The sequence below is a fragment of the Apodemus sylvaticus genome, chromosome 16 (assembly GCF_947179515.1).
Source record: "Apodemus sylvaticus chromosome 16, mApoSyl1.1, whole genome shotgun sequence".
Lineage (NCBI taxonomy): Eukaryota > Metazoa > Chordata > Mammalia > Rodentia > Muridae > Apodemus > Apodemus sylvaticus.
This window is the reverse complement of record NC_067487.1, coordinates 31,268,089-31,279,400: the sequence shown is the minus strand read 5'-3', so window position 1 is coordinate 31,279,400 and position 11,312 is coordinate 31,268,089. Positions and strand designations below refer to the sequence as shown.

General features: G+C 46.5%; 2 long non-coding RNA genes across 2 annotated transcripts; both read left to right on the top strand.

Annotated features, from left to right (window-relative positions):
- Positions 1 to 1,900: 1,900 nt before the first annotated feature.
- Positions 1,901 to 2,941, top strand: LOC127667067 (uncharacterized). The gene is made up of 2 exons (XR_007973782.1): positions 1,901 to 2,273; positions 2,751 to 2,941. It is a non-coding gene; the product is annotated as an uncharacterized LOC127667067 (long non-coding RNA).
- A 1,459-nt stretch (positions 2,942 to 4,400) lies between these two features.
- LOC127667066 (uncharacterized) lies at positions 4,401 to 10,920 on the top strand. The gene is made up of 3 exons (XR_007973781.1): positions 4,401 to 5,747; positions 8,245 to 8,341; positions 10,683 to 10,920. It is a non-coding gene; the product is annotated as an uncharacterized LOC127667066 (long non-coding RNA).
- Positions 10,921 to 11,312: the final 392 nt, after the last annotated feature.

Genomic DNA, 11,312 nt, shown 5'->3' with positions numbered 1-11,312 from the left:
TATATGTTTATACATACATATTTCTAAATATAGCCTGTTTGGTCCATATTAGGCTACTGTATGTGTGTTTCCAGGGCTGTCTATTTGGTTCTGGATAACCAATCAGTGTGCTCTTCCCTGGAAGGCCAGCTTTCCCTATCCCAGCCTTCCACTGGTGCCCATAGTTCCCTGTAGAAGGTGGGTGATGCTCGAGGGTTTCTCCCCCTCAGGTTCGCCATGTTCATTGCTACTGTCCTTGTCTGTCTCCTATTTGGACAGTCACATTGGTGAGACTATGGGTGTGGCTTTTGGTATTACTAGGCGATATAATCTCACAGCAAACTCTCTGATCTTCCAGCTCTTACAATCTTTCTGGCTGGTCTTCTGCAATGTTCCCTGAGCTAGGAGTGTTTTGTAGACATAGTCTGCATTTTGATTGGGGGTGCTTTTATAGAATGATCCCCATCTGTTGCAAAGAGGCGTTTTCTTGATAAGGGACGAGGATTACACTTATCTTCGGGCATAAGGATAGATGTTTGGTTGTTTGAAGAAACACTGGGGAATGGGTCTGTCTCCCTGGATTCTTCTACCATTGTCTGAAAACAAACATAAAATCAGGCTTTCTTTTGAACATTTGTCCATCTCCACACGTTGTGTGATGGCTTGACCAAAGTACAATGTGTGCAGCAGATCTCCAGAGAGAAAGGGACCTTATCTATGATCAAAAGGCGACAGTATTTTTGTGGTTTCATGGCATTTTCTTTTCTGAGAAAGACTCTAGTTCTTGTATCTGCACACACATTGGTGGTACTTTATATTGCTCAATAAACTAATTTGTTTGAAGCCTGAAATGAGGCTCCATCACCTAACATGTTTCCTGGAACATATTAGCCCCTGGTTCATCACTTGTCAACTTGAGCAGCAGGTCAGAAGAAAATGCTAATGGTATTTCTGATGTTCAACCCTGTAACGGTTAGGAATGAGAATGTTGAATTTATCCCTGTATGCCAACTTGGGAGTTCTTAGCTGAGACAGCACAACAGTCCCTCAATAAATGTTGGCTATTGCAATGAAATTTTAAAAACAGAAATCCAGACTGTTGCAATAGCTGGTGAACCCTGCAAGTTCCCTCTGCGTTTGGATGAAATTTGCTGATGTTTGCCTCAGTTTGCCTCAAATTTCTCAATCTGCTCTTTTTCCCCCACACTCTTGGCATCCTGTCAAAAAATTATAAAAACAATGCTCAGCAGAACATCTGAGTCATAACTAAGACATAATTCTGGAATTCAAAACACAAATGCACCATTTTTCTTATGCTTCCCGAACTAACAAATAAACACAATATAATGGTACAAGCTAAACAGGAGTTCATTGAGATGTATAGACTTTGGACCTGATTAATGTTGGTTTGCGATGTTTTTATTTGCAAATTCTTTTTAATAAATTTGAATAACTATAAAAACAATAGTTAATAAACTTAAAGATATAGCAATTTCTCAGTGCTGAATTATTAAGTTCCTTCTTTTCTGTTCATTCATTTGTTTGCTTGCTTGATTTTGAGGCGGGATCTCATATAGCCCAGAGTGGCCTCAGAGTTCTCTGCAGCTGTTCACAGCCTTGAACACGTGATCCTCCTGCCTCTATCTCTCCAGTGCTGGGATTACATCACGATGCCCTGTCTGTGCAAAGCTGAGAATCTAATTTGGACCTTCTGCATGCTAGACAATCTCTTATGAACTGAGTTACAGCCCAGCTCTACAGTGGCTAAGCTGGTATCATTTGAGAGCTGTCTTGAACCCATGTAAGTCAGACTAGGGGATTGAATTGGACCTAATTGATCCAGAGAGCACAGTAACACCATGGCACATTAAGCAGTTGCTATATAGACCTTCATCATCTAATATAGCAACACACTTGACTGAGTGTGATACCTATTCCTGATTTCCAACCTGACTACACCACTAAGATGAAGTCACGAGACACGCCTGTGAGGAGTTTCATTTGAAGTGGGAAGACTCACCTTAAGTCTGGATCATTTTTGGTCAGAAGACCCACCTTAAATCTGGGCCACGCCTTCTTGTAAGAGCCTATAAAAGCCCAAGGAAGAAAGAAACTTCTGTTCTTGGCCTGCTTGCTCTCAGTCTCAATTCGCTGGCATTAGAGCCTACTTCTTCAAGATTATGACATATACTGAAGATCTGCTGAGACATCCAGTGTTGTAGACTGAACAACTACAGGATTCTTGGACTTACTCACTGAGAGATGGCATTATTGGACTAGGTGGACCACAGCCTGTAAGCCACTCTAAATCCCCTGTCAATGTAAATGTGTGTGTGTATATATATATACATATGTACATATACACACATTTTTTTTCATTCTATCAGCTCTGTTTCTCTCATGGGACCTCTTACTAATGTGGCAACTGAGAATGTAAGATGTAACTAAACTACAAATAGGATTTCTCAATTCGTTTTTACTTAATGGCTCAATTCAAATCTTAAAAATAATAACATTTCTATTATATAATTCTGCCCCAAACCAAGTGAGATCATGATGCTTCTGTAGTGTCCTGCCTTTCCTGTATGTCCTGTGTTCTCTTTAAGAAAACCCCCAAGGTCAACCCCTCTCTCCTGCACAGACATGTTCCTTGTCCTTTTCTCTCAAGGGCATTCTCTGCTCATGTAGGAGCCCATGGAGCTCCTACTGACGCATTTTACCCTCTCCAGGGAAGAGTAAAAGTGCCCTAAAACTTCCTGTGCTCTTCACAGGTGCCGATCTTGGAGACAAGTTGACAAGCCCTAGAGAACTCATCTTCAGACTTGTTGATTTTTGTCTTCTCTGCAATGATAATGTGAAAACGACTTCCTGGTGATTGTCACTGGTCTTCGTGAGGAAAGGAGAGAAAGAGTGGAGGGTTTTGAGTTGTTTGGCATGGTCTCTTCATGAAGTAACAGAGGAGGTATTTGTGCATGGGAAAAGCCACCCAAAATCCACCCAAATCAAGAGGCCAGTTCTGATCCCTAGAAAAATGACAGTGGACCAGCATTTGCTGTGGTTAACAACAGATTTCGGTTTTATAATCTTACAGGACACAGACACAATGGTGACTAGCAAGGACAAATAATCGAAGGCAGATTGCTTCAGACTCCACCCAAACAGGCTTTACTGGGTTTCCAAAGCTGGGCACTGCGTGCACCTCGACCAAAGTGCACTTTCTCTACTGTCCACACTTTCTTCTAAAACACAATCAAAACCACTTCTCACAGATCTTTCTAAGTCAGTATCGCATTCTAACCAAGGACTTAAATGCGGGGATATAGCTAGTAGCATCACATGGTGAGTTGGATAGCTGATAGTATCACACAGAGTTGGTTTAGTCAGCTGTTTGCCTTCCAGAGTTCAACTTGTATCAGTTCAACTTCCCAATAGTGAGGAAAAGGGGATTTTACAGAAAGTGTTTTTCAAGTATATGACCACTGTCCGTTTTCATTTTCAGTTCAGTATTCAATAACTGACATGACCTAGCCAATATCATAAAATAGGTTTGTGTTAGATTTTGCTCAACATTAGTCTAACAAAAGTGTTCTGGGCAAGTTATAGATTCTGAGATTGCCACTGGGACCTCACATTGCAATGTAAATCCAAGAGCAGCATCTTCCCATCCCAATGCTCGGGGCATGCCTGCAACTCAGACATCCAGCACGTGCAGTCTCCTGAGTCTGATTGTGAGCAACTTTATCCTTCCCTCAAGACATCCCCATGACTTAGCTGAGAATTCCTACGGAGAGAGGCATCCTTAAGACTTGAGTCATCCATCCTTGCGCCGGGCACCCTCTGCACCCATTTGAAATCGTGCCCCAGGCCCTGGCTTATTTCCATGAAATGTCCTGACTCTAAAACCAGTGGGACACTGGGCACTGAAGCTCCCTTGCCAGAGGAATTTGTGGAATTTTATTCTGTGGAAACAGAGTTAAAAAATTTTAAAGCTAGTGGAAACTTTCCAAGTCCAGTCCTGCCAACAGTCAGATGATCTGAAGCCCTTTACTGAGGGATACTGTACTGTGCACCTCAGCAAACGATCATCATTGTCACCCAGAGTTGATGGCCTGAACTTGATTTCTACCATCTTAGAGAGTTCTTCTAGGTAGCAGCACACCATCGCGTATTCTAGGATATAAGGTGGGATCCTTGTCTTGGCCACAGTTATTCCAGTAGCTCAAGCAGATCATGGTATATAACGAGCTCAGTAAAGAAAAAGGGAAGGAAGAGAGGGGGAGGAAGAAAAAGAAGGGAAGGGAGGGGGAAAGGAGAGAGAGAGAAAGAGAGGGAATGAGGGAGGGAGAGAAAATGGGAGGCGGGAGGAGGCATTGCACTGGGTGGCTGGCAGGGAAATGCTGAAACTTGGAACAGGAGACAAAACAGGAAAGGGAGCAGGGGTCATCTGCTCTGGTGTCTCTCACCCTTTAGCCCTGTATCTCGCATTTCAATCGCAATGACATCAGTTGAGATCATTTTGATGGCTAACCTTAGTATCGTCCCTTTTGGAAACTAAGTTGAATGATTGGGCACCAAGTGGCACAGCACCGTGAGAACTTACAGAACACTGTGAAGCTTTTGCTTGAGCATTAATTCCATTTTTTTACTGTCTCTTACATTGAAACGACTGTAGAAGAAAAGTTTGGCTTCATGGAGCCTTTGACTCAGTCAGTCCAAGGCCAGAAGGAGAGCTGGGAACAGCTGGGAACTGCCACACCGAAGGCCCATCGGCGCAACTCTAGTGCCAGCAATGTGGCCAGCTCCCACGGGGGACAGGATTCCTGCCGCCTGACTCTTGTAGCATGATACCCAGTGGACTCCAGTGGCACCCAGTTAGCAACCTGCCCCTGAGATAGGGCTGAGATGTTTCAGGGGGCCCAAGTGTGGGCTGACCCTCAAAGTCAATTCCAAGGGTCATAAGAAATCTGTGTGTAAAATAGTCTGGGTCCATTCCATGACTAATAATCCTCAGAAATCACGCATGTTCCGGTGACTAGAAACGTTATCTGGGAAGAGGGAAGTGGCACCTGGGAGACCCATGAGCACTTGGGACCTGACCATTCATTGAACTCTGCTTGCTGAGCTTACTACACTGCGGTCTGAATCTGACCCATGAGAGCCCAGGCTGGACCCTCTCACAGCTGACCTACCCCAGGCTGGACCCTCTCACAGCTGACCTACCCGAGGCTGGACCCTCTCACAGCTGACCTACCCCATCGAGCTGTCAATGCTGTCGGTGGAGCACTTGATACTTGGAGACCTCATGGACCAGCTGAAGGGCCAGAAATCCAATACGTCAAGAAGTTTGAGTCCGGTGCCAAGGGCACGCAGTAGAGAGAGGAGCAGAAGCTGGAGGCCTGTGGCACCAAGTTCAGTGCCACTGAGTTTGTCTTCTAACCAGCACCATGACCAGCAGCTCCTGGGATGGTGAAGTACTCGCCTGGACCTGGGTAGTATGTTACTCCACGGCACAACCTGACCTGTCACGGCATGCACCCTTGCTGTCTTATGCAGAGACAATATGGTGACCCTGTGGAAGGAGTTGATGGACAGGAAGTGGGTGTACACCGGTGATGTCAGCAGGGGCTGGGGTTCTGTGTTATAGAGTCGGCAGAGCCAGGCAGAGGCAGGCTTTGAATGCCCGTGTGTCAGTCGCAGGACTAACCTGACAAATGAGAAGAAGAGCTCTCAACTGCACCAAGAATGCTTTCCCAGGAACAGTAGCCAAGGTAGGCAGACTGACAGTGTATCTTGATGAACTTGACTCCTGTGGTTTATAATTTAGTGCTCAGATGAAATAGCTCATAAAGAGGAAACTGAAAAAATGACTTCGAATCTATGATTTAAAATGCTTGGACCATCTTTGTGTACTGTTAGTTCATAGGTGGGGGAGTGGGGGGGTCCTGAGTAAGTAAATAGGATGTGAGAGGGATCTGGCTGTGACATCTGTTGTTTGCCAGGGTTGATTTGACTAATCTGGCTGGCTAGGCAGGTATCCCTCCCAAAGCCATCTGCCGGCTGGACCTTCCCCAGAAGAGGAGGGCCAGGGGCATACAAGTAGCTTTCATCTCCTGATAGAACCTCAAAACACAAAGTAATTAAATAAAATCATTTTACTTATGGGACCAGAGACACGGCTCAGCACTTGCCAAGACCCACATTGTGGAAGGAGAAAGCCATCTGCCATAAGCTGTCCTCTGACCTCCACTTGCTTACCACGACCTGGCACACATGCTTGTGCTGTCTGTCTGTCTGTCTGTCTGTCTGTCTCTCTCTCTCTCTCACACACACACATGCTTGTGCTGTCTGTCTGTCTGTCTGTCTCTCTCTCTCTCTCTCTCACATACACACATGCATGTGCTCTCTCTCCCCCTTTATCACTTGTGTGCACATGTATGTGTGCAACACACGTACACACACACACACACACACACACACATGAAACAAATGCAATAAAAATTTTTTAGTCAGAAAAAGTCTCTGACTCACCACCGAGCAGTGACGGCACACACCTTTGATCCCAGCACCAGGGGCAGGCTGACCTCTAGTTCAAGCCCAGCCTGATCTACAGATCCTGTCTCAACAACAACAACAAAAAAGTCTTTGACTCAAAATAACTGTAATAAGCACTCATTTTATAATTTTATCATGTTTAGGAATTTAGAGGTAAGGATTAGGCTTATTTTAGAGCTTCAAAACAATGCTGAATTATTAAAAACAGGACTTATGAAACTATGAATAAAATAAGCAGGTGGTGTCCCACTGTTTATCTAGTTTGTTCTTGGTTTTGCTTTCCATTCGGTTTGGTATGGTTTTCCATTGAGTGATGACATTTTTATCCAAGGTCTGACCGTAGCTTTGCTGCCACCTTCTGGCAAAAAAAAAAAGTGAACACCTTAGGCTATTCGATTTACACTGAGTTTTCTATAATTTTGTTTAAATTAAAATTTTATTTCACGTCCATCTACTACCACTAAAAATGAAATTTGTTAAAGGGTACAGGGAACACAGAGAAAAAGAGGCCTTCTTCCAACACGTAAGAAAATTCAATCTTTAAACTGTTTTTAACACTTAGTGCCCAGCAGTGGCAGTAAAATAGTGGTCACAAAAATAAGCAGAAAATTTGGAAGAGAAGAGGCTAAGGAAAGCCCCTGTGTTGGCTTGAATGTGAATGTCCTCCACGGGCTCAGTCATTTTTCCTTCAGGTGGTGGCGCTGTTGGTGATGTGTAGGAGACGCAGCCTTGCTGTAGGAGGCATGTAACTGGGGGTGGCGGGCGATTGGCAGGGGGGAAGTATTGGCAGGTGGGGGTATCGGCGTGGAGGGGGCAGTGAGGAGGGTCAGCCTCCAGAGTAAAAGCTTCCGCGGCATCCTGTCCGTTCTCCATGCGTCTGCTGGGCTTCCTGCTCTAGCCGCTCTGGAATGAGCTGTTAGGAAGTCAAGCTAACTCCAGGGTCGCCGGGGCAAAGACTTTGAGGAACGTATCTCATCCCTTCTTCTCTGCCTGCTTCCTGGCTGCCAGGAAGTGAGGCTCTGCTCCACCACATCCTCCTACCATGAAGCCTTGCCGCGGGCTCAGAGGCAGTGGAGGCAGCCAGCCATTGCCCGAAACCTTTCCTCCCTTTCAGTTGTGTCTCAGCTATTTTGTCACAGGGCTAAGACACCAGCTAGCACGCAGTCTCCTTCTCGCTAGGGAGTGAAGTGTTCCCTAAGATCCTCCAGGGCAGCGGTTCTCAACTTCCTGACGCTGCCACCCTTTAAAACAGTTCCTCGTGTTGTGGTGACACCAACCATAAAAGTATATTCATGGCTACTTCATAACTGTATAAATGCCTGTGCTTTCCTATGGTGACCTCCTCAAACTCCAAAGGGGCCACGACCCACAAGTTGAGAACCGCTGCTGCTCTAGAGCACTGGGTCAACTTAGGAAATGGACAGAAAGCCTGTGGTGGCTTGAATGACATGTGTCCCACAGGGTAAGGTGGTTTAACACTTGATCCCAGTTTGGTAGCGCAGTGAGAGCAGCTTAGGAGGTGTGGCCTTGCCAGAGGAGGTGTGGCCTTGCCAGAGGAGGTGTGGTCTTGCCGGGGGAGGTGTGGCCTTGCCGGAGGAGGTGTGGCCTTGCCAGAGGAGGTGTGGCCTTGCTGGAGGAGGCTCTTGGGGGCAGGCTTTGAAAGTTTAAAGACTTAAGCCATGCCCAGTTTCCTCTGTTTCCATCCTGCTTCAGGTTCACAATGTAAGCCCTCGGCTTCCCGTTCCTGCCTCTGTGCTGTTTGCTGCCATGCCTCTGCTCCTCCAGCATGGACTCTAACCCTCTAGGAACTGTAAGTCCAAATAAACTTCCTTCTACACGTTGCCTTGGCTACGGTATTTCATCATAGCAGCAGAAAAGCCACTGATAGGGACCCAGTATGAGACCATCTTATTCACAATTCACTACATCATAGGGTGCTTAGTACTGTACCATGACCGAAGCAACTTGGGGAGGAAAGGGTTTATTCAGCTTACATAGCACTGTTCATCATTAAAGGAAGGCAAGAGAGGAAAGCAAACAGGGCGGGATCCTGGAGGCAGGAGCTGATGCAGAAGCCATGGAGGGACGCTGCTTACTGGCTTGCTTCCCATGGCTTGCTGAGCCTGCTTTCTCATAGAGCCCAGGGCCACCAGCCCAGGGATGGCACCACCCACGATAGGCCCTTCCCTAGCAACCACTAAGTAAAAAAATGCCATACAGCTGGATGTTATAGAGGCATTTTCTCAGTTGAGTTCCCTCCTTTCAGATGACTCTATCTTGTGTCAAGTTGACACGAAACTAACCAGGACACACTAGAAAAATGATATTGTGTGGGACAGGCATGGTGTCTGACACCTTTAATCCTAGCACTCAGGAGTCAGAGGCAGGTGGATGTCTGTAATTTCAAGGCTAGATGAGGAAACATCTCACAAGTACACACACACACACTGACATCTTGCAGAATAAATGGCCAGTCCTTTATAAAGGTCACATGAAGAGGGCTAGAGACAGACGACTCAGCGGTTTAGAGCTCAGGCTGTCTTGCAGAGGCCTGGGGTTCTGTCCCCGGCACCCACGTGGTGGCCCACAACCATCTGTAACTCCAGTTCTAAGAGAGTTAACACCCTTTTCTGGCCTTCTTGGGCATCAAGCACATACACACGGAACAAACAAACATCGTTTTTTTAAAAATAAAAAAAAAAAGGGTGTGCATGGAGTTAGAGGCACAACACTGAAGTGAGGCGATCGTTCGGTGAAGTCCAGCCATCTGACCATGAACGGCATAGATCCCGTGTATAAATCACTCTGTTCACAGCCCCACGAAGGGAGGATTAGTAAACCACGGCTTACCCCAATTTGCTCATCCATCCATCCAACCAACCACGGGGTACCTCTGTGACTTACGTGCTTTGAAAGGAGAAACTGCCAGGCACGGTACAGCAACAGCTGCATTTGTTTTTCAAGATTTTTATGTATGTGAGTACATTGTCTCTGTCTTCACACACACACGAAGATCCCACTATAGATGGTTGGGAACCACCATGTGGCTGCTAGGAATTGGACTCAGGCCCTCTGGAAGAGCAGCCTGTGCTCCAGACTGCCGGGCTGTTTCTCCAGCCCCAGCAGCTCTGTCTGTTCATCGTTCTGTAAGACAGTGCTGGCAAGCTTTAAGACATTCACAGGTCACCTGGTGACCTTGTTGAACGGACAGAGGAAGCCCGGGGTTGGACCTGAAATCTGTGTTTCTAGTAATCTCCCAGGGAAGGATACTTCCCAGGCTAATCAGCTGTTTTTTCTTTCCAGCCGTATTTTACCTCAGACTTTGAGGAGGAGACAATGATTTCACAGAGTCCACAGGGTCTGCCTTTGCTCTGACTCCCCAACTTTCAACAGCACAGTTTTCACACAAGGCTTTCTGAGGCCCTGAAAATAGATGCTACTTTTACCAGTTTCTTCTTGGATCCCATCTGGAGGGCCAACAGGATCCACTACCTCTTCACTGAGTGAGCGTCAGCCTCTCAGTGTATTACCGACACAGAAAAACCCCTGTGAATGAAATAAAAGCCTGGAAATCCAGATATTAGCCCCCCATGTAATGCCACAGCGCCCGATATCAGCTACAGTTGCCACGGTTACCAGGAAGGTCTGCTGAGCCTTTGAAATAGACTCTTGGCTTAGATTTCTTCATACATTTTAAGAGAGTGAGCTAGCAGCTGTTATATTTTTATTATTTATTTTTTGAGATTATAATCTAATTACGTCATTTCCCCATTCCCTCTCCCATACACCCCTCCTTGGTCACTTTCAAGTAAACGGTCCCCCTTCCTTTATCAACTGTCATTACATGCATATATGTTTATACATATATATTCCTAAACACACAAATACAACCTGCTTGGTCTGTATAATATTATGTGTATGTGTCTCAGTCAGGGTTTCTGGTCCTGCACAAACATCATGACCAAGAAGCAACTTGGGGAGGAAAGGGTTTATTCGGCTTACACTTCCACATTGCAGTTCATCACCAAAGGAAGTCAGGACAGGAACTCACACAGGGCAGGAACTTGGAGGCAGGAGCTGATGCAGAGGCCATGGAGGGGTGTTACTCACTGGCTTGCTTCCCCTGGCTTGCTCGGCCTGCTTTCTTATAGAACCCAAGACCACCAGCCCAGAGATGGCACCGCCCACAAGGAGCCCTTCCCTTTGATCACCAACCGAGAAAATGCCTTACAGCTGGATCTCATGGAGGCAGTTCTTCAACTGAAGCTCCTTTCTCTGTGATAACTTGAGCCCGTGTCAAGTTGACACACAAAACCATCCAGGACAGTGTGTATGCGTTTCAGGGCTGGCTGCTCGGTATTGGATCGCCAGTTGGTGTGCTCCTCCCGGGGGGGGGGGGGGGGGGGAGGGGGGGAGGGAGGAGGGGGGAGGGACACGGGGAGGACCATCTCTGCTCTCAGCATTGCATGGCAGCCTCTCAGCATTGCATGGTAGTTCTTCATGCAGGGCTGAGTCTTCCTGAGCCGCCCCACCCCCACCCCCACCCCCACCCAGGTTAGCAAGTCGACTCGTGTCATCTGTGATCAGCCCGTGCTTAGGCAACAGGTGGCTGAGATTTCACGAGCGTAGCCCCTGGCATCCCTAGCTCCGTCTTTTCTCTTATCTTCCTGTATTTTCAGTTATTCGGCATTTTCAATTATTTTAAGAGTTTCATGCAACATAATTTTTCCATGGCAAATAATATCTAAGAACCAAAACAAGTAATAGCTGAGGGGGGTGGA